The sequence below is a fragment of the Vitis riparia genome, chromosome 13, assembly GCF_004353265.1.
Source record: "Vitis riparia cultivar Riparia Gloire de Montpellier isolate 1030 chromosome 13, EGFV_Vit.rip_1.0, whole genome shotgun sequence".
Lineage (NCBI taxonomy): Eukaryota > Viridiplantae > Streptophyta > Magnoliopsida > Vitales > Vitaceae > Vitis > Vitis riparia.
This window is the reverse complement of record NC_048443.1, coordinates 17,775,837-17,800,776: the sequence shown is the minus strand read 5'-3', so window position 1 is coordinate 17,800,776 and position 24,940 is coordinate 17,775,837. Positions and strand designations below refer to the sequence as shown.

The 24,940-nt window shown below is 35.8% G+C and overlaps 1 pseudogene; it reads right to left on the bottom strand.

The window, feature by feature from the left end:
• Window positions 1–24,838, bottom strand: LOC117928376 (annotated as a pseudogene).
• Window positions 24,839–24,940: the final 102 nt, after the last annotated feature.

Here is a 24,940-nt window from a genome sequence, read left to right as displayed (position 1 = left end):
GGCAGAGTATCAGTGGCATCTTTTCTTCGCAATACTTATTACGAAACCAAATATGCATCTCTTAAAAAAATTTATTCGTGGGGGCAAAATAAAGTTTTTGACCTTTGGAAGATGAATTGAATATGATGTTCTAGCTTATTCATATCCATTGTGTCTCCCTTTCCCTCATAACATAAACCAGACAAATAAATAATAATCTCAAATGCTGTTAAAACTATAACTCACTAATCCACATTCAGCTTCCTGTCTACACTTGAGAATGTTTGGTAAAATGCCTTGAAATGCTTGTAAGCAATGTCAATATCTTCCTTCCCACATACCTCTCTCACACTGCAATATAAGAGAAGGAAAATTAAGTATCACTGTATATCAGCACCAAGAACAGACAAAATAAATGTAGTTCAAGCAGCACAGTGAAATGGAAGCAGCAAAAAGAACAACTAAAAGAACAATTTGCTTTCTCTCCAGCAAGGGACTTAACAAGAAGAGAAATTTCCAGTCTGATCCTGTTGGGTAGGAGAACAACTGAATTATGGAAAATTAGGTAGTACATTAAATAGAACCGCAAAATTAGTCCATGTTCTTGATATGGTTGCATCACTGTCAAGCATGTAAATCATCGCACATTTATCAGATATCAAACAACTGAATGTCTGCTCTGTTGTGCCCTGTTGTTTGAAACCACTAATAAGTTCTTGTAGAGATGAACAATTCTGCCCAAGAGTTTAAAATGTTTGCTTATCTAATTATTTTCTCAAAACTATAAGCCTTTAGGGGTGAACTTTTACTTGACTGAACTTGAATCCATTGTTGTTCTTGGCACTAGTGAAATTTCTTAACAGATGAAATAACTTCTCTTTAGTTATTTTAATGGAGCAAATTTTCTGAATTTTGATGAAACTCTCTAGACAAACCATCGGACCCAATAGAGATGCTTTCTAATAAACTTTAAATTTCTGAATTTTACTGATCTTTTATCTGATTAATTGTGGCTACAGCAGTGACTACATAACCTGTGACAAACGTAGCTACTTCACTTGCTGCATGTGATTGGCAACTAACAGGAACACTTCTTCTCCCTCTATTTTCATGGTTCAAGCAATAATATCATTGATGGTGGACATATGACAACAGCCATTTTCCATTTGTTAAACCATTATCAGCATAACATTATAATGTCAGATTAAAATATATAGGAAGGAAAGCAGAGAAAAAACAGTGCATCTTCTTCATCGAGATTCTACAGAGATCGTATTCCAACTAAAGAATTTCCAAGGAGGAAACACAAGGAAGAACCTAATCCAGACAATGTACTGGAATTCGGGATCATATTCTTATTGTGATACAGAAAACCGATCTAAAACTAGCAACAAGGAGATTTACTGCCCTGAGATGTTCTTAATTATTAACTGGATTGAGAAAGCAAAGATCATGACAAAAGAAAACAGGAAAAAAAAATCCCAAATTTCAACATATGGCTACTCAGGTGTAAGAGAAATAACAGATTTTCTTGCATAAATCTAAGAGCCCTGCAGAATTGTGGAATATAACTGACTACTAAGATACAAATTGACAATTCAATTTTATCTGTTTGCAGGTGATAGACATGGTGTAAAATTAAGACATCACAAGTATAAAATCAGATTCATAGTGCTAACTCTGAATAAGCTCAACTTCAGTAAGAGGAATACATTGAGCAATGGAGAGTTTGTGAGGTAACCAACACAAATGATGGAAACAGTGGTCTCATAGCTGTAACCAAAACAAATGAACAGATTTAGAAGATGCCTTTACACCCTAGGTGTAACGACCCGCACCCAACCATGTAGATATTGTCCGCTTTGGGCCCAAGAGGGCCCTCACGGCTTTAAAACGCGTCTACTTGGTTAAGAGGAGTCTCTATATATATAGCGCCAGGAACTTGCTCCCTATCCGATGTGGGACATCACAAATACCCCCCCATGCAAACACAACGTCCTCGTTGTGTCCCATGGGATTGCGGGGCCAAACAGACAAACACCCCTTATGGAGCCAAACAAACCCCACACCGGGTCGGGGATCGGCTCTGATACCATTTGTAACGACCCGCACCCAACCATGTAGATATTGTCCGCTTTGGGCCCAAGAGGGCCCTCACGGCTTTAAAACGCGTCTACTTGGTTAAGAGGAGTCTCTACATATATAGCGCCAGGAACTTGCTCCCCTATCCGATGTGGGACATCACACTAGGGATCTGAATCACAGAAAGATATTCATTGAAGAATATTCCTTACAGTTACAATGGGGATGTTTCAATCTTATATATAATTATGACATGTGTGTGAAAATAACATATCTATGGAGAAGCAAACCAGGCTGCTGACTTTTTTGGGCTAGAATTGGCCACTATTTCAGTCGTCCAATTTTTTAACAGTTAAGTTTTGAGGGAGTCTGGCCAAAATTTCTAGAGAGGATGGTATATTTAGATTTTAAGGTTGCTTCTGCAATTGTGCTTTACACCGTTGTCCATAAACTAAAAAGCATTTCAAATGGCATGGCATCTTAAGTTGAGGTCAGATAGGTTATGCATTCTGTTGTCAAACTCACGGAAAGATCGATAGGTGCTTAAGGTGTACTCCATCAAATGGGTGGCCCATGCTATCAACTACTCAAATTTCAGCTGAATCACTAAACTTGTTCCATTATGCAAACAGTAAGGAGCTCTAATAAGTCTGTCATTTATCAAACTAAAAACTTCGTTCCATTTAAACATGTATATAAATCAAAGGAACTTCAAATATAACACTAATCTTTGAAGGCTATTGAGATCAGAAAGTTCTATGTGCAATTATGATTGGCATTGAAAAATGTGTAAAGTTACACTTCTGAGATTTCAGATTTAATTGGATAATAGTTATGTTGTATTTTAAATTTATAAACTATCATTCAACTTTTGTCTTAGGTTAGGTTTATTGCAGTTACAATAAAACTTCTTTGACCTCTTTACATAAATCCTCTTCACAGTTCTTTGTGATCTATTACCATCAGCAGGTGGATGGACTGTTGATGCTCTTTAAAAGTGAGAGTTGTACAGGAAGAATAAATCTTATAATTATTACTACCAGAAAATTTAAAAGCCCTACTTTACAATTGTTTCCATTCTCTTAAAAGTGAGCAATTTAGATCAGATGGTGTGTCATCCCCCTTAAGAAAAGGGAAATCCTAGTGGATAGTGGGTTCCCATATTTTTCCCCATGTACATCAACAGTTTGTTTGTACAAGGAAAGACTGAAAGAGGGTAATTTATAACGAAGTTCTTGTGTTCTTAATGCTCAGATGTAGTAGGATTGACCCCCTATGTAGCCTATTAGTACTAATGGAGTACCTTGTTGAATACAGCTTTATTGTGGGAGACTAGATGTTACACCAGGGAAATGAATGTATGAGCCAAGATCAAAATAAGTATGATACCTGTGCATGGAGAGCTGAGCAATACCACAATCAACAGTGCGGATGCCAACCCCAGAAGCTAGTATGGGACCTATGGTAGATCCACATCCCATATCGTTTCTCACAACAAATTCCTACAGAGAAATGAATGGTAAGTAGATGCAGTTTCTGGTGTCTCAATTTTAAATCTGAAAATGAAGAAAGTGAAACATGTAATCTACCTCTATATATTCTCCATTTGGAAAAAGCATGTCAATTATTTATTATTTATCATCCATAACTTCAAAGAAATATTCTTCTAAAAAAATGATGAAATTTTGATCACTTTCTTCACACAAGGGTGGTGATTCCTGACCCAACCCAATACCTGACTTGAAACCCAAACCATTTACTCAAATCCCAATCTCATCTATATTGATTTTGATGTCTTAAGAAAGACAGATTCAGGTTTGAAAAATCGACTAAAGGGTTGCCAGGTATCCTAGTTCCTTATTAAAGTTATCTCTAATCACATCTAGTTTGTCTATAGCCTACATTTTCATTTTGTTGTATAGTTCATGGACATAACACAACACACTTATATAAAGATTTCCTTGATACGAACATGGTATAAAACCTAAATCCTCTCTCTTCTTCCTTTTTTTCCTCACCTTTATTTATTTTCCCATTGTCATAACCTTAATTTATCATTTCTTTCTGTGGTCCCCTAGTTCATATTTATTTGATTGCAAACAACTATTTTAGGGTCATTATGCATTAGTTTATTTGACTAGCCAGGGAAAGTTTATAAATGTTTTACTTATTCCTTATGCTAATGCATGGTTGTGATGATCCCATTGAATTGAATCACCATAATCTTCATCTAGTTACCAAAGAGGGAGAATTTATAAAACTAAATAAATAGCTAGTAAAAGCCAAAAAAAGAATAAACATATGATAATTTTTCCACTATATCATTTCAAATGGAAATTACCTGAGTTGGAAGGTTATGGATTCTTCCCACTTCTTTGAAAAGAAAAGCAGTAATTCACTGGTAGCATAGCGCTGGTTTGCATTGTGCTTGATAACAAGTCCCTTTTGCAATTCTGGCCGATGGTGTTCTTCATGCTTATCCATAAAATTTGGGTGAACTCCATGAGCCATATCTGCAGAAACTGTACAAAGAGCATAGAAAAAGAAGCCCTTAAAATCCAGCTAATGTAATAGATGATGTAGTAGTTAAAAGGAAAGACAAACTGTCAGAAAAGTAACAAGAACAATCTTATTTTGGGCAATTAACACCATACCGTATTAGGTTAACAACACTGTCATTTTCCATAATCATATATTCCAGTTCTTTGGAGGTCAACATGAGTGACAACTCATGCTGAACACCAGTAGTCCCCTCACCCCATCCCCACCCCCTCCTTTCTGTCTGTATCCTTGTTAACAAGAGTTTAGCAAAATGCAAAAATTATTAGAACCACAAGTGACAAAAGTAAAAACTGTTCTACCAAGGAATAATCATAATTGTGCAGATTCATGGAAATTGTAACTTGCGAATTATATCCAATTAGAAAAGGTGAATAAAGAAAAATAGAGTAACATAAATATTTTGATCAGAAACAATGATTTTGCTGCATTGAAATAGAGTGCCATATTCATAGCAACAAATCAAATCTACAATATCTTACCTTAGACTTCTCATTGAAAACAAAAGTTATGTGCAAGGAATTCCATTAAAAACTCCCTTGATCAGCTAAATTACCTTTATAGGGTGTATTTATGTATTTCCTCCTTACAATTATTGACATGCTTGCTCTTCACATATTTAAAAATTTAGACTGCCTATTCCAGTTGTTGGAAATTTCCTACATGACTCCTGCTCTGCATTTTTGTTTGTCAAAAAACCTCGTCTTTGTAAAAATTAAAATCTCCTCTTTAACTCAATCCACATCTTTGTCTTCCACTCATAAACCTTCAGCTTGCACTAATTCATATCAACTCCCATGACACCGTCATTGAGCTTCTTTGGCTACTGACCAAACCATCTTGACCCCAACCTCTCATTGTAAAACATTTGAGCTGCGTCAGAAACCTTAGATTTGTTTCAAATAACATCTCTCCTGGTTTCCAACTTAATTCGTCTCACCTCCTCACCTGAGGATGAATTCATCTCATTGAACTACTTCTTGGCCACCTAGCAATTTTCCTAGGAAGCATAACTAGTTTTATTGTTGATCTATACAATTCTCAAATTATTTTTTTTGGAAAATATTGGTCAAACAACTCCTGAGATCATATTCTCATGACAGCCTCCTTGAATTGTATTGGCAACATCAGCCTTACCCTCTCCCTCCTTATGGATGTCTTGAAGGTACTAAACATGTCTTTTAATAAGAATATGCTCCATGATTTAATTTATGGGAAATCACCAGAGTCAACTAAAATTCTGCAATCTACTTATCAATAAAGGTAATATAATATATTTTCAAAAAAGACAAATTATAAGGCATTATTTGTATACGTCCTATGTGCTTTGGTGCGTCTTTGTGGCGTTTTTATTTTTTAATGCATTTGGTTTTATTTATCAAGTATATATATATATATATATTCAAAAAAGTGATTGGATTAATAAGAAGGAGCCTCTTATTACTTGAGCAAATAGGACGGTATCCCAGACTTTGGCTATTATTGTGTTGGCATGCATTAGCCCTTAATCTGTCCGTTAACATGGATGGCTAGTACAGGGATACCAAAATGTCTCAAGGTGGTCAAAACAACAAAAATATCTTGGTTTGTGAATTAACCAAAATATCATTAATGTACAGGGTTCTAATAGGACTTATCTTTAAGTCCTTGAGATGTCCCTACATTATTCTACTTCTGCAATGGTGCATAAACTCATAATTAATAGCTTGCTTGTTTTTTCAAAGAGGAAACAGAAAATAATCTGCATTTTTTAATGCATTTATTCTTTCCTCCACATACTAACCGCATGGAAACTAGATTTGCAATCTTCCAAAGAAACTAGGAACTAGATCCTCTAAAGCAACTTCACATTTTAAAGCTATCCAAGATTTTGTTTGAATTTTTCACAGATTCATGCAAAGCTAGAAATGTTCCCAATAACTAGCAGTCATGGTGGGGGGGCAAGAGCCACACCCACCCACTCCAGTGCCACTACCCCTACAGAACCCTAATTAAATTACCTTCATCAACCCCACCTGAAAAGAAATTGCAAATTTTATAGAACCTCATCAGAGAAAAGGTGTTTTCATTTTCTCAAGTCAACCACTGGCACCAATAAAGGATAAAGGAATGTCATCTAAATATGGCTATGTCATTTGCAGTGAAGGCAAAAGAATATACACATAAGGGTGATCTATTTCAAGAAATTATGTCACATGGATAAGATGAATGACAAAAAGAACACAGGTGAATGTGGCAAGAAACGATATGATTTACTGTATTTAACAGAGATGTGGCCCAGGATGAAGCTGCATGGCAAAAAGGATTAGCATTATAGATCCCAATTAATTGGGATTTAAGGCTTTCTTGAGTTGACTGTGGTTTTTATATGTTAAAGTATTTACGTACTTAATTCTATAAACCAAATATATGTGAGTTTATATGCACATAGCGTATTATGTATGTGTTTGTCTCATTCTATAGAGTTTTGATACAATGAACAAACCCAGAAAGTCAAGACAGCCCTTATTTTAGAATTATTTGCATGTTATTGAGCCTTGGTTTTCTACTTGAGTTATGGATGGAAAAAATAAGTTCAACTAACAAGCACAAGGAGAACAAAATAGAGGGTGGGCATACTGCCACCCTACCATTTTGTTATCTATTCCATAAAAAAGAGTTTCTATCATGAATGAATACAAAAAAACATATATGCACTGAATAAGAAAAAAATGGAGTGGAAATAGACATTCTCTAAGATAAACGGACAAAAAATATGAAGAAGAAGAAGATGATTTACTAACAGATCTGGTTAAGCCAAACTTTAAAAGATTCTAACTCAAGCATACCAAGAAAAGATTGACGAATCGCTCGCTCAAAAGCACCCTCACCAACATACTCATGAACTAAGCAACTAATTATACGTCTCATAGCCTGAAACATGGTTGGTGCACCAGCTCCTTGAACTGAATCTGAACCTACCTGCACAACAAGGGTTAGAAACAAAATTTAGAATCTAGCTAACACTGCTGGAAATGCATACAAAAAAATTCCAAAATATACAAATGTGCTGAGAATTTCAAATACACCACCAATTAAAACTGTAAACTGATGTGAGAAGATCAGAGAAAATCAGATTACAATAGTCTATTTTGAAACAACATCATGTTACTTACAAGCTATTATTGCTCATTAGCCACTAATTTCTTTAAATCTTTAAAATATCATAAGCTGAAGTGAAGAAATCCAAGAAAAGAAAGATAGCTTCCATAACATTGAAAATTTTCTAACATTACAAACCGTTTTATTTAGTGCATCCCATGCTTGAAGCATTGAAAGGACATGGACTGAGATTCATTCTAAATTACTTTTGGATTGAGAAGACATATGAGAAAATAAAACAATTAAATCATTGAGCTTCATCCTCATTCTTCACCCACATGATATAATGATATCCATACCTTACAAAATATAATGTGTATATATATCTCCAGACGGGAGAAATAAAGCCATCTTATATAAGCCTGCAAGTTGCTCAAGAAAAATTTACCTCTTCATTATCAAATAATGCAACCATCCGAATGGCATGTTCACTTGACAAATCCCCAGTTGATTGACATGAATCAATAAGTGCTCTCAACGCACAGTAACTAGAAGCAAGATTATCTAATCTTCCAGAAAATATAAACTCGTCGTTTCCACCTCCAAGACAGCTAGGTTGTGTATCACAAACATTCAATTCAATACTCATTATGTCATCAATGCCACAACTCAGCTCATCAGATAGAACCTGAGAATGACATAGTGAAATTTAAGAACAAATGCTAACACCTACAACCATTTTTTACAATCCTTTTGCAGCACACATTATTTTAAATAGTTATCATAAAAAGTAGGTAAACTAATGTTTACATGAAAAAAAAGAAAAAAAAGTAAAACAATAGAAATGCCATCCACCATTTTAACAACAGTATGACAGTACATGCAGCAAATATACACCAAGTAAGACAATGATTTGAATGGTCTAACCGTTTGCATTTTCCCTTTAAGATGTGAAGAAAACTGTATGATTCTGATTACTTATCAACAGGTGTCATTGTATAATAAAAACAAATAAAAACATTTCACTTTGTTCTAAGCAGTAAGCAGCAAATTAAATGAGTGAATTTGTTTTTGCACTAACTGAAATAAATCTATATTTCTCAACATATTATGAAACAATATGGTTTATTTAGTTAATATTGGAGCATGATATACAATGCAGGTCTAAATCCTTAAGAGCTTAAGCTTTTATGAAAATTGGTAACTCAACATACTATCAAAGCTCTAGTCAACTGGAGTTCTTAGGTTCAAGTCCTCCCCCCATCTATTTATCTTGCAGCTACTACTGTTTGTGCCTCCCACATGCAGTATAGGCCACACATGCCTAAAAACTTAAGCTTTTAGAAAAATGGGTAAATCTACCATTATTAATATAATAAACATTCTTCTTCCTGCAGCAGCATTAAAAAGAACCATAGGGTGGCCTAGTTCCAGTACTACCAGCAGACTTATGTCCTCAGCAATCTGCCTATAGAATCACCTTAGAAGATACCTTAGATTTACTCCCTCATGGGCTGTAGAAAAACAAAAAAGATACCTGCATAAGCAGTGGATGATGAGCAGTTTTCGAAGATAATGAGGTACTTTTCTCTTGGACTCTGAAGATGCTTCCTCAAGTTTTGTTGCGAGTAATGGAATTAGGTGAGTCTCAAGATTTGGTTTAAATCCATCCTTGTTCACTGTGCTAAACAACAAAAGAAGGCCGAAAAACAAGTGAGCACACAGATTTGGCAACCAACAGAAACTAACAATATACAATCCATATGTAAAGGCCAGTTTTAAATTCTCAAACATTTCAGTGATTTGAAAACTAAACCAAAATATAAAAGGAATATTCAAAGCTACACACCATCTAACCAACACACTGAAAACATGAAAAAAGAAAAAATAAAATGGAATTTCTTATGTGCACCCCAAAAAACAAATGGATTTTGTCCCAAATAATGAAATAGAATTATGCATGCATTTCCTATGTGCACCCCAAAAAGAAAAAATGGATTTACTTATTTGGAAAATAAAATTTTAATATATGTACTACAACACATACTAAGTTCTTGAAATTCTTCATCTGACTTCTAAATCCAAGAGATGTTCCTTTAAATTATTATTGTTAACATTATAGTTATCTCCATCTAAATGATCTTATTCATGGTCTATTCCTCAATTAATTAACCAAGAAGAAAGTATGCAATTAAAGATAGGTAAATTTCACACAATATGTGCCATTAAGGCATTCAAATCTATCTGTCATATAAAAGTCCATTAACAATTCAAACTTCCATTTATCATAAATACATAATTTTTTATCAATGTTTTGAGAAGTTTTGACTCAAGTGAACACCTGTTCTTTGATTCCACATAGTTGACACTTGAAGATTGGGTGTATTAAAAAGAACCTATAGATTCTTTTCCAGATTCTTTTGCTAATTAAGAAGAATACTCAGTAACCATCTTCCATTTCATATTCCTAGCTCTCAACATGGAATCACTTGCTTTTGTGCAATAAAGACAGATTCATCTTGTAACAACCCGCTCCCAACCGTGTAGATATTGTCCGCTTTGAACCCAAAGGGGCCCTCACGGCTTTAAAACACTTCTACTTGGTTAAGAGGAGCCTCTACATATATAGCGCTAGGAACATTCTCCCCTATCCGATGTGGGACATTACAAACACCCCCTCATGCAGATACAACGTCCTCGTTGTATCCCATGAGATTGTAGGGTCAAACAGACAAACACCCCAGACAAACACCCCTTACGAGGCCAAACAAACCCCCATACCGGGGTCGGGGATCGGCTCTGATACCATTTGTAACAACCCACTCCCAACCGTGTAAATATTGTCTGCTCTGAACTTAAAGGGACCCTCACGGCTTTAAAACACGTCTACTTGGTTAATAGGAGTCTCTACATATATAGCGCCAAGAACATTCTCCCCTATCCAATGTGGACATTACAGATGTAACACCCCAAAATAAACTTTAGGGGCAAAATAGTAAATTAAAAATTAATTAATGAATTAATTAAACTCATTAAAGGTAAAAAAGTCCTTTTACAATTAAAAATCTTAGGTATAAATTATATTTTCTCTTATCTTCTCCATTTAGAAAACTTTATTAACCAAAAATTAGAAAATTGGAGAACGTAGGGCTAAAGGTTTGGAGGTCTAGAGTTTGAAGTTTAGATTTTTCCAGGTAAGATTCTAACCCTAGTTAATATATTATATTCGTTAGTTAGTTTTGAACACATTAGATATTCTTTAGAAAATTTTAATTTAGATTAGGGTTTAGTTTAGTTAATTTATTTTAAGATCAAAAGATTGAAATTATGAATATAGGTTGTTACATTGATGAAAATAGGGAAATTCGAAATTATTTTTTTAGATGAATAGATCTAAACAATGAAATTTTAAAAAATTAAATGAGTAAATAAATCTATGATTATATGTGGCTTAAGGGATTGGAAAATAATAAGAAAAAGAATTGCTTGTTTTCTAGATTTTGGATTTGAGGCACTAAAGAAAGAAAAAAAAATTTAATATGTAATCGTGAGAGTCAAAGAGTGGTAGTGGAATAAATTAAAATAATAATAATGAGTAGAATTGGTGAAGGAGAAAATCCCAAGGACGTGAAGTCTTAGTGGAGAAGAAGACCTTCTTGGTTAGGTTCGAAGGTGAGGCCAGGAGAAAATGGTGTTCGCTTACAGAGCACAGTAGAGGCTCTGTTTACGCCTTAGGATTTGAGAAGGAAGAGGTTGGTTGGATGATAGAACATTTGACGAAGGCCATTGAGATGAAGAATTTCATGGGTTTCAACAAAAAATTCAGAGGAAAAACCAAAATCCATTTAATAGAGGTTTGCTTCAACAATCATGGTAGGTTTATAAGGCTCTCAGAGTTCGCTTCTAACAGAAAGTCAACTTTTCTGGTAATACCTGAGGGAGAGAATGGTAGGGGATGGGAAAATCTAAAGATTGCGTTGTCTTCAATTTTGGTGGTCCCGTCCTCGAGTACAGATGAAAAAGGAAGACAGTGCAGGGAAGAAGGGACTTTTCACAAACATGTGGGTCCTTTGTGTTGGTCCTTCGCAAATGTAGTCAGAGAAGAAGGACCGAGGAGAGGAGGCCTTGTTCTAGTCGGGAGATGGGCAAAAGCTGTGATGTGCGAATGTCATGCTGGTTCTGTTAACTAGGCTGAGGTCGGCCAGGCTTTGGCGAAAAGATTAGGGCATAAAGGTGTGGTGACTATCGTCCCCTTCTCCGGTGGAAAAGGATTATTTTTTGTGGAAACCATAGAGGAAGCTTTACCACTCCACGATTTAAGGTTTATCAGGATTAAGGGTGGGCCTACAGTCTTGTTAAGAAGATGGTTGCCAAAGGAAAATTCAGTAATAAAGGGGAAATTCAGAGAAGGTTGGTTAGAATTACGGGGTTTGTCATTTCATTTATGGTCTGAGGTGCATCTGAAGAAAATTATGGAGCAGTGGGGGACGGTGACAGAGATTGATTGGTGAACGATAAAACTGTTTAATCTTAGCAAGGCAAGGGTGAGAATTGTAATGGAGGAACGATCAATTCTCCCAGCTTTGATCGAGGTATCAGATGGGGGATGGGAGTTCACAATTTCAGTTGTCGTGGCTGGAAAGGAAGACGTTAGGGAAATGGGTGAGTCAACTCGACAGAAGCTTGAACCTCACTCGTGGACAGGTGGCAGAAAAAGGGCTGAGGAGGCTAAATAAACGGCTATAGGTAGGTCTTCTGATGGGCAGTTGGCAGAATGAAGGAAGGAAAAGCTTGTCAAAAGGTTGAATTTGCTCTTGTGGGGACATGTGGCAAGAGAAGACCGATAATGGGGAACAACTAGTCCCAACCATCCCAATCTTCAATTTGAATTCAAATATTCTAAGAACAGGGTATGTCAGGTCAAGGCAGGATGGAGATGTTTGGGTTGGAGGGGACAAAGCCCAATCAAATGTTGAGGATGGGCTTTGGGCCTCCAAACAAGGGAGAAGGGCCCAATCTCCTCTTAAGCCCAGTCCACAGGTTGAAACTGACTTGGGTCGGAAGAGGGGAGTTTCTTTATTTGGCCTGCTTTCGTTGTTGGGTCAAGAAATGGGAGGCAAACAACCCATCTCTGCAAAGGGCTCTTTACGCAGAGATGACCCCTTTGCAAAGGGAAAGGGAAAGGTAGGATATGAGGCTTCTGAAGCTCAAGTGAGGGGTTTCGTGTTGAAGTGTGGTTCAAAGAAGTTGTGGAATGCCCTGTTCCCTCCAAGTTCTGGTTGCCGACAAGGGGTTCGAAGTTGAAGCGAGCCCCTCTAACGCTTGAGAGACCGTCGGCAGCTAGCGATGATCTTCCAAAGGAAGATTCTTTCGAAGTGGGAACACAGTTGGAACGGAGCTTCAGTGCAAGTCCAAGTCGTTCATCGGGGAGTCGAAAAAGGTGTTCAGAGGATTGGGAAGGAACGTCGCCGCCGAGTGGAGACGCGGATCGAAGGTCTATTCTTAAGGCTCTTTTTTTATTAAAGGGAAGGAGAAATTGCCCAACTTCTCTAAAGGTGAAGACAGAGCAGGTTTTAAGGGTTTTGCGGGTTTTCCTCATTGTGGCTCATCAGTCGCGGTTTTTCCTTCTTATCCAGTAACCAAAGAAAAAGGGCTCAACTCTGTGAGATCTTGTGGAATGATGGGAGTGGAAAACCTCGAGGTATCTTCTTATCAACATTCTTAGTCATCTCTGTCTCTTCTTCCCCCTCCCTCTAGCTTGGCTCTTCCACACCTGAGTCCTTTTGTTCCCGTTCTTCCCAATTCAACCATTCAGTCTCAGTTTCCTACGAAACCTCGAGTTATATATGAATTTTTTTCCAAAAAAGATGACGATGGGGCTTTTTGTCTTGGGTCTGTTGGCAATCCTAACCAAGATGTTGCGGTGTCCCAGTTAGCTAGTCTGAACCATTTTTCCAAGAGTTTTAAATCCTTTAAGCCCAATCCTAGCTTGCCTTTTGGGGCCCCAACCTAGTTATAGTTAGCCAAGGTGATGCAGAGCCCCCCCGATGGGTGGGTTCCAAATTGAAGGCCTTTCCCCCAGCAAAATGGCCAAAGTCTGTGAGGTCTTAAGTTCTCTGGACATTAAGGCGTATTCAAGGCGGAAGAACAGATTTTACACAGATAGTTGAGATCTATTGGTGTTGGTTTGGAGGTTTAGGGTCAGTGAGGTGTATTTATGAAAACCGTCAGTTGGAATACTAGGGGTTTGGGTTCTAGGAAAAAAAGAAGGGTGGTTAAGGATTTTTTGAGGCTCGAGAATCCCAATGTAGTGATGATTCAAGAAACAAAAAGAGAGGTGTGCGATAGAAGGTTTGTAGGTAGCGTCTGGTCGGTTAAGAATAAGGAGTGGGCTGCTCTTCCAGAGTGCGGGGCTTCGAGAGGGATTTTGATCATTTAGGACTCAAAGAAATTGAGCAGTGAGGAGGCGGTAATTGAATATTTTTTTGTTTCAGTCAAGTTTTTGTTGGATGGATGCGGACCCTTGTGGTTGTCCGCAGTTTATGGCCTAATCAATCCCTTACTTAGGAAGGATTTTTTGGGTGGAGCTGTTAGACATTTTTTGCCTTTCTTTTCCATTATGGTGTGTGGGTGGTGATTTTAATGTTATAAGGAGAAGTTCAAAAAAATTGGGCGGCTTTAGTTTCACTTCTAGCATGAAGGATTTTGATGGTTTTATAAGTAATTGTGAATTAATTGATCCCCCCTTACGGAATGCCCCTTTCACTTGGTCAAACATGCAAGAGTCACCGGTGTGCAAGAGATTAGATTGGTTTCTTTATTCAAATGAGTGGGAGCTCTTTTTCCCTCAAAGCCTTTAAGAAGTTCTTCCTAGATGGACATCCAATCATTGGCTGATTGTTTTGGATACCAATCCTTTCAAGTGAGGCCCAACACCTTTTAGGTTTGAGAATATGTGGCTGCAACATCCAAGTTTCAAAGAGTGCTTTAGTAGTTGGAGGAGAGAATTTGAAGGCAATGGTTGAGAAGGTCACAGGTTTATGAGGAAGTTACAATTTGTTAAGGCAAAATTGAAAGATTGGAATAAGAATACTTTTGGAATGCTAAAGGAAAGGAAAAAAAGCATCTTGGATGAAATATCTAACATTGATGCCATTGAGAAAGAAGGGGTTCTCTCTTCTGATCTTTCTGTTCAAAGAGTTTTAAGAAAAGGGGAGCTAGAAGAATTAATATTGAGGGAAGAAATTCATTGGAGACAAAAAGCTAAAGATGAAATGGGTTAAAGACGGGGATTGCAATTCAAAGTTTTTTCATAAAGTGGTTAATGGCAGACAAAATAGGAATTTCATCAAGTTTTTGGAGAATGAAAGAGCTTGGTGTTGGATAATTCTGAGAACATCACAGAGGAGATCTTACTGTATTTTAAAAAGCTCTACTTGAGTCCTCCTGAAGAGTCTTGGAGAGTCGAAGGCATAGATTGCTCCCCAATCTCAGGAGAGAGTGTGTCTAGGCTGGATTCCCCTTTCTCCGAAGAAGAGATCTTTAATGTCATTTGTCAATTAGATAGGGATAAGGCGTCAGGGCCTGATTGTTTTACCATTGCAGTGTTTCAGGATTGTTGGATGTGATCAAGGAAGACTTAGTGAGGGTGTTGCAGAGTTTCACAGTAACGGATTATTAATCAAAGCACCAATGCCTCCTTCATAGTTCTTTTGCCCAAAAAAATCCAGACAAAAAAGATTTCAGATTTTAGACCTATTAGCTTGATCACTTGCCTATATAAGTAATAGCCAAAGTTCTATCACGGCGATTAAGAGGAGTACTACACAAAACTATCCACTCTACTCAAGGTGCTTTTGTTCAAGGGAGACAAATTTTGGATGCAGTTCTTATAGCCAATGAGATAGTGGATGAGAAAAGACGATCAGGGGAGGAAGGAGTTGTCTTCAAAATTGACTTTGAAAAGGCTTATGACCATGTGAATTGGGATTTTTTGGATCACATGTTAGAGAAAAAGAGGTTTAGTCCTAAATGGAGGAATTGGATTAGAGGTTGTCTATCTTCAGTCTCTTATGCTATTCTAGTGAATGGAAATGCTAAAGGTGGGTCAAGGCTTCTAGAGGATTAAGGCAAGGTGACCCTTTATCTCATTTTCTGTTCACTATTGTCGCAAATGTGTTGAGTAGAATGATGTGAGAGCTGAGGAAAGAAGTTTGTTGGAGGGTTTCAAGGTAGGTAGGAATAGAACTAGGGTGTCCCATCTGCAATTTGCAGATGACACCATCTTCTTTTATAACTCTTGCGCAGAAGAACTGTAAACTCTTAAGAGTTTATTGTTAGTGTTTGGGCAAATTTCTAGGCTTAAGGTCAATCTTGACAAGAGTAATCTTTTGGCATCAACCCTTGATCATAATCATCTCTCTAGGCTAGCCTTTTGCTTGATTGCAAGGCTTCTGATTGGCCCATACTCTACTTGGGTCTTCCTATGGGAGGGAACCCAATTGCTTGTGGATTTTGGGATCCATTGATGAGAGAATCTCAAAGAGATTAGACGGGTGGCAAAAGGCTTACTTATCTTTCGGAGGTAGGATAACTTTTATCCACTCTTGCCTTTCTCACATTCCTAGCTACTTTCTCTCTCTGTTTAAGATTCCCGCTTCAATGGCTACAAAAATTGAGAGATTGCAAAGGGATTTCCTTTGGTCAGGGGTTGGGAAAGGTAAAAAAGATCATCTTATTAGTTGGGATGTAGTGTGTAAGCCGATGGTAAAAGGGTTTAGGGTTTGGGAAGATTTCTTTAAGGAATCTTGTTCTTTTAGGAAGTGGTTGTGGAGATATCCTAAGGAGAGTACAACTCTGTGGCATCAAGTCATTCTAAGCATTTATGGGACACATACAAATGGTTGGATGCCAACACTTTAGTCAGATGGTCACATCGTTGTCCTTGGAAGGCTATTGCACAAGTCTTTTAGGATTTTTCAAGCATACTCGGTTTGTGGTAGAGATGGGAAAGAATTCGCTTTTGGAAAGATTTGTGGTGGGGGACCAACCTTTGAAATCCCAATATCCAAGACTATTTAGAGTAGTCATAGATAAAAATAGTCCTATTTTTTCAATTCTCGGTTCTGCTCGCCCTTTCTCTTGGAACTTTAATTTCCGTCGTAATCCTTCTGATTCTGAGATAGAAGATCTGGAATGCCTCATACGATCTCTTGATTGTATGCATTTATCCACCTCGGCTTCAGATGCGAGATCCTGGTCTTTATCTTCTTCAGGATTGTTTACAATCAAGTCTTTCTTTATAGCCTTGTCCCAAGTGCCCGATTTATCTCCTTGTTTTCCTACTAAGTTTGTATGGAATTCTCAAGTCCCTTTCAAAGTCAAGTCCTTTGTCTGGTTAGTGGCACACAAGAAGGTAAACACTAATGACTTGCTACAATTGAGAAAACCCTAGAAAGCTCTTAGTCTGTAAGTTGTGCATGAAGCAAGGAGAATCAGCAGATCATCTTTTCCTACATTATTCCTTGTCCATGAGGTTGTGGCATAGATTATTTCAATTAGCCAAGATGGATTGGGTTCCTCCGAGAAGCTTTTCAGACATGATGTCTATCAATTATAAAGGTTTTGCACTTCCAAAAAAGGGATAGTTTTGTGACAAAATGCATGCATTGCTTTAATTTGGGTTGTGTGGCAGGAAAGAAATGATAGGATATTGAGGACAAAGCTAGGAATTCAGAGAATCTATGGGATTCCATTCACTTCCTAGCTTCTCTTTGGGCTTATTGTTCCGCAGTTTTTAAGGGCATTCCCCTTAACGTGTTACAAATAGATTGGCTAGCAGTATGTAGTTCCAAGGGGATGGTCTAGCCAAGAGAGCTTGTTCGTAGTTTTCATAGCGTAGTTTTGTGTTCTTTTTTTGTGTTGTTTAGTTTTATCTTTGGTGGGAGGATTCCTCATCCTTCTTTTGTACTTCTTATTCCTTCAATATATATATATATTTGTTGTTTCTTATCAAAAAAAATAATGAGTAGAATTGGTGGGGTTGTTGGAGTTGTTAAAAGTACATGGGGTACTTTGTTAAGTAAGAGAGGACATTGAGATTAATAAGAATAATGATAATAATGATATTAATAATAATAATAATAATAGTAAAAATTGTGTGATTTGAATGCTTGTAAGTAACTTACAGCAGGGCTATTTGGATGTTACAGGGTATCAAAAAAATATAGTAATAATAATAGTAATTGTTTTTAATAAAAGTTTAATTTAGTTTAAGTATACAAAAGAAATAAATGGTTGAATAAGATTTGGAAGAAATATGAGTTTATAAAAAATTTGGAAATTCATTAAATTATATTATATTGTTTAAGAAGTTGAAAATAATATTGGGTAGTAATAATATTAGCATGAAAAATTAATTAGGATCCCTAATACTAAATAAAATATTTTTAGGATTGTCAAATTTTTACCTTTAGATAATTGTGTATGATATTATATTAGGTGAGGAGTAAATTCGTCAAGCTAAATACTCCAAGTTTTTTAGCACTTCTTCAAGATAAGGGAATTTAATGTAGATTTTTATAAAAGAAAATAATTTCTTTTTTATATTGTATTTTGAATTGTGTAAAAATATTATTTTTATCTTTTCGCATGGATCAAATATGTGTTTTGTAAGGAAAGTTTATTGAGAATTTTCTTTGTTTATGAAAAATGAAAAATTGAGGAGATATGATATTTTGTTTGTAAGTTTGAATTAATGAAATAAAGTGTTTGACTCTGGATTATATGACCCTAGTCAACGGGTTATAATTGTTGACATTTTTGGCCCTAATCAACGGGTTATAATAGTTGATATTATATGGCCTTAGTCAACGGGTTATAATAGTTGACCTTATGGCCCTAGTCAATGGGTTATAATTGTTGACATTTGGTTTTGTTCACCTTAACTAGAACAAATTTGAAACTAGTTACTCATTTGTGAAGCCCCACCTAATTGGGCACCATTTGTTATTTGATAACCGGAGCAAAGGTATTTTGAATACATTCGATTTGGTTTTGATGAGAAATTGTTTTGAAATGGATATGAGAAAGTTTTGTTGAAAAGTTTGAATATATTAGTATTTTGAACTCAAAAGTTTTTATAAAAATAAGTATATGTTATATCTCCTATTTGCAAGCATGATTGAAAATGTTTGATCCATGAAACTGTATTAATATTCCTTATTGAGCTTTAAGCCCATGCCCCTTTGTTGATAATTTTTCAGGTATTCTTAGTTCGGGCGAGGAGTGATGGCTAAGCTGAGGAATTTTTCTTTGTTAGGATTTTGGTTCAAACTTTATTTTGGACATTATTTAGATGTTAAAATTTAATTCCTCATTTAAATTATTTGAATTTGGAGTTATTTGGACAATAACACTTTGGTTGATGTGTTAGTTTTTTTTAAAAAGTTGATACTTGGAGATTTTAGAATTTTGTCCTACTACTCTGAACAGGAATTTGGTAATTGGTGAATTTCCAGTTACAATATGAATGTTTGTGTCGTTTTCACTTTGAGCCTTTGGACTTGAAGTATGAAATGACCGTCATACCCTTGGAGTGGGTTTTGGGCGTGATGCATCTAGGCCAAACAACATATTGATGCCACAACAATCCAAAAGATGGCATCCAGAATTAATCATGAAGACTTACCCAAGGAGGTGGTTTTAGCAGCTATGCAACTACTCGACATAGGTAGACAAATTGGGGAAGTTACTGTGTATTGTGAACTATGCCACCCCATCTTAGGTAAAGTGAAAAAAGGCAGCTCCTCTTTGAGGGAGGCCTAAAGTTCAGACACACTAACTTGAGATTGGAGGCTTCAGATCTAAAGTTCCAAAATGACAACTCCGTAATCTAGATACCAAGACATGGTTACATGCATGTATTTGTGAATTTTCTAGATTAAACCTATAGCATCACTATAATATAGACCATATAATGCTTTTTAATTATTCAAAGACAGTCCAATATAAACCAAAACTTATGTAACATTTAATTCATTGAATATAATTAAAAATATCATGTCTTTAAAGGAACAAGCAACAAACCGGTCAAGGTGAATGGCCAACGTTGGTACTCGCAAAAGAGGTCTTTTTACTTTGACAAGCTTGTGCAAGAAAGAACCATCACTGCCCTTCACTATGACCCTTCCAGCAACACTCAAGTCTCTATCAAACCAAGTGTGCCACAGCCCACCTCCATAAGTCTGCACATTGACCATAAGATAACCAGATTTTGAAGCTGCAGACTTTGGCTTTAGTTTTAGACATGGGCTATCTGTGTGTGCAGCAATCACGTGAAAACCATTACCAACACTGTACCTGAAAAACTAACAAAATCCTTTCATTAACGATACCACAAAGTAAAGTTAATCAAAGAAAAAGAACAAAGTGAACTTCAAAGTTGTAGGCTATCACAAACTAGAAAGAACAGTGATAAGAAAGCATCCAGAACAAGAAACAATAGAAGCAGATGGAATTATTAAAGAAGGGGATAGCAAAGAAAAAAATGACAAATATTTTATGAAAGTGAGAGCCACTTATAAAGATGGAGAACAGAAAACCAGTAGTAAATACAACTAGTTCTGTTAGTGGGTCTCTTGAAAGTTTGCTCTCTAGGTTGCTTCAGTACATTTAGTGTCATACTCCATAACCTCAAGATCCTCCTCAAGTGCTGAGAGTTCAAAGTGTTAATTTACACTCACTTTTCTCCAATGGCAAAGGCAACCAAACTAGACATGTTCCGCGTGAATAAGTAGCGCCCACCAGGCCTTAGGTCCCATTCATCATTCTCATTTAACAACTGGAAACCAGCAGCAATTAATTGTCGTTTTGCTTCAGCTGTACAGAAAATTAGAGTTTGAATCAGAACAAAACATTGTTATATACCTTATCAACCATAAAAATCAATTTAAAGGACATTTCACATTTTCCTCCAACAAGATCAATGCATCATGTCACCTCAAAAGAACTAACAGGTATTCTCATATAAGAGTTAATAGGCACATCAATCAAATGCATTACAATTTGAAAGACGGCTGAAAGACAAGTTCCCTATCAGAACTTCTTCCTATTGTGCTACTCGCATCAAGTGTTGACAGAGGTATATAGAAACATCAAACTGATGATATTTCAATGGGAAAAAGAATTGTGAAACTGCCACTAGCCAGTTGGTCCAGTTCATAACCACGCATGTAGCATATTTTCCTAACAACTAACATCCCTATCATCAGAGCCTAAAATTCTAGAATTGCATATCCTAATTATAACTTAATAGAGCATGATTATGTCAGTTTCATGGATGTTAGTAAACATACAATAGTTCCAGTAAATGGTAGTTAGGCAAACCATTCTTTATGGTACAAAGTGTCACCTAGTCAAGAAATAGAATCCACGTCAGTAAGATTATAAGAGGGATGCTAAAACTAGAAATGAGATAACTTTTTATAACTAATAGGTAGCATCAAAATGTGAAATAAAGGCATTTTTCCATTTGCACATCCAATTGGTTTTGTTGAACTTGAAGTTTGAGCAAAATATTTCATCCAAACACCAACCAGATGGACAAATTCCAATTGTCATTCCAAATATTTAAAACACCTTAAAAAAAATCCCATTATTGTAGTTTGCAAAAACTAGACAGAGAGAGTAGACCAAAAAATTAAGAAGCCAAATTAGCATATTCACCAATGTCACTTTAAACCAACCAAATCCCAATGATGGATAGCAACAATGCAAAAATTGAATTAATGGTTATTCCAACTTCTAATCGCTTAGCCTCTCCCACCAATTTTCCCACAAGATAGGAGAGGAATCACCCAGATTTCTTTCTTGGATTGTATGAAGGTTTTGGTGGCTATTTATCATTTTTCCTAGCATAAAACATTAATTTATAAAGCACACAAAACTATCATGCAATTAAGAAGCAAGCTTGCCAAGAATAGAGTTCAAACCCAAATAGAAATATTTAATTTCTAAGCATCTCAATTGAATTTTATCAAAAAAATGAAGTGGGTGCTTGGTTAATTGACTCAAAGAAGTACTATGACTTACTAAGTTAATTTAAATCATTAAGCATGTCAATGATGTTTGGAAAAATATTTGAATAATATTCCTTAAAATCAAACTAATTTATCAACATGTTTACTTTATTGTGATGGAATGGATTCGAAGGGAGTCATTTCCTTTCTAGTCATTCAATCTATTCACTTCAATTTAGAATTTAAAAAACAGGTAAGTTGGTCCCACAAATTTGGAGGAAGCCTATTCTTCAACTTTGAGGAATGGTTTTCATTATCACCATGACCCCCACCCCAAAAAAATAAAAAAAAATAAAATGGAAATCCCATTCTCCTTTGCCTCCCATACATTTGGGCAAGAAGGCACTCTCATTAGAACACACAACCATATTGAACACAAAACTCATTCTCATATATTTTGTCTTCAAACCTTTGGACTGATGAAAAAGAAAGCACCACTAGGTTATGGCTTATTATATGTGAATTACTCTTTGGATTTATCATCTGTTTTTGCAAATTCATTAGAGAGCTTGAATTCCATCTTCAATGCAAAATATACATGGTCAAAATATTATAAATATATTTCATCAAGAAGAATGGTATCTTTTAGATAGACAAAATATTAAAATTTTAAGACATTGGGAATTTTGACCATAGACAAGGAAACTTGTATCAATGATTAAGGGTTGATCAAACACATCTTTAATTTTCAAATAAAACCATAACCCTTGACTGACCAAAAAAATCCATGCATTATATATACCTTAGCTTATTATTGACCCATCTTATAATATTCTTGCTGTATGATTTCCAAAAATTAACTTGAAAGAGAAGTTACTAAAAAATAACATTAAGATATCTCCTTCAATATCCCTTTGTATAAGAACATTATAGCAAATATATACATTTCACTCCAATTTCCTGACCATTAGTAAACAACTCAATGGAAATTAGTTTCATTCCCTAACAATTTGGTAAACACTTCAATTGAATTCCTAATTATGGTCCTAATTCCTTCCATTCTAATTCCTTTCACCTTTGTGATAGAAATACCATTAAATTAATAAGTTAAAAAAATCACCTTTTTTTAATCCAAAATAGTTTCAAGTTCTCATAACATGAAACTCTCAAATTCTCATCAGCTTTTCCAAATTCAACAGTTTCGGGAAAAAAAAAATTCAGATTGGTTTTACCAATTGCCCTCAAGACTTAAAACCAAATATCAAATAATAAATTTTAAGTTAACAAACTCAAGAAAACTCATATTAAAGTCATCTTAATTAATTAAGTTAAGATTTCAGTTTTACCAAACACTATGTAAGACTTCAATTGACAGCAAAAAATCTTGTTTGATCAATAAATCAAAGAGCTCAATCAAAGGAGCAGCAATTCCTCATACTATGCACAGGCTTATTCATGCTCATGTCCCAGACAAGTAAATAAGATACAAGGACATAACTAGACCACCTATATTCTAATTTCATAACCACTTTCCATGCCTAAAATATCGTGTTGACATTGGCTCATAATATTTAATAACAGATGTAAGTTGGACTTGTTTTAACAGTATCAAACTGATAATTCAAGTGCTGATAATGCAACAAAACCTAACTTTTTTATTGAATAAGCCAACACTAGATTTCCTGTGACACTTATCATGGTTACGATCAAGACACATTTCTATCCTGCAAAATATTTAAAAATCTATCAGCGTCAAGCAATTCAAGTCAACTATTTTGCTTTCAGATAAAATGCTACTTAATGAAATTACTGCTACTTAATGAAATTATTGCCACTTTGAATTTGGTTGTCATGTAACTAGGTAGAGAGGGACACTTCATACGCTGATTTCTTTTATTTAACTTCAAAATGGATTTAAACCACTAAAAGAAATACAACTTAAATAACTCAGTTTCGCATGTTTTATATCATGTAGATTCAAGTTTAAACAAAAAATTATTGTAATTGTTTGAACTAAGAAAAAGAATAGAAATTAAAATTTTCAATCCCATATTTTTGTTACTATTTGGGACCAGGAAGACAAAGCGTCCACTCAAATGCTCCTAATACAAATATATATAGTTAACATTAGGTGAATTTCTCATAAAAATTAGAACAGCATAAGATACATGATCAACAACTTTATTTCCTCCCCCTCCCCCCCAAGTTGTGTCAGCAACCATATAAAGGAATACTGAAAACAAGAATGTCCTCAACACATTTTTAGAAGATAATAGAAAATCAAATTAAATCAGAACAAAATTCACATGTTCAAAAGTGAATTTTGCACTACCTGTAGCATGAAATTGAGTCCAAGACTCATTGAGGTAATCCAGAAGATCCCCAACTATGGACGGCGATCCTGCCCCCGAAGAACTCTGTTTTCATAGTGCAAATGTTAGAATAAACAACTACTCTGTTTGGAAGTCAAGAAAACGTAGGAAAAGAGAAGGAAAATGTAGTTTTGGATCAGATTTCTCATGTTATGACACCCAAGCCACTCAGTTATCTAGCTTCATTTCTTGGAAAACAAAAGATTCACTCCTTTTCAATTCTATGCCTTCTTCGGTTTTCTATCCATCAAAAGTGACTAGCATAGTCCCAAAAAGTTAAGATATTCACCGTTTGGTTGAGTAGAAAATGCAGGAAAACAAAACAAACCAGAAGTCAAAATATTGGGTTTTCCACTGTTTCGAGCACGATAAAACTGAAAACTCCACTAATTCGCAAAGTTGAATTGATTTGTTTTTGCCCCTTTTTTCTTTTTTTTTTTAATCTTTTTTCGATTTTGAGAAATGACCAAAAAGAAAGGAAAAAGTTCAAAACTTTCTCCAACTGTCTTCGATTTTCCTCGCTTTCACGGGAACCAAGGAAAAGATAACAAGGGTATGAAAAGAGAGAATGAGGTAGAGAACCTGGAGAGGTTGATCTGAAATGGAGCAGAGTAATGGGGTGAGGGAAAATTTGCGGAGAGTGTAGAGTGGAAATTGGGAAGAAGGAGGGCGAGTGAGAAAGTTTTGATAAAAGTAGCGAAGGTTTGATGATCGGAAAAGCGTGGTGGTGGTGGTGGTGGAGGTGCAGCCGAGTTATCGCCGCCATTGCTTGTGGCCCTCAGTCTCAGTCTCAGCTGAGAAGTCTCATTGGTCCTAATATGCATTCCATTTCAAGTATGGTATCTATCC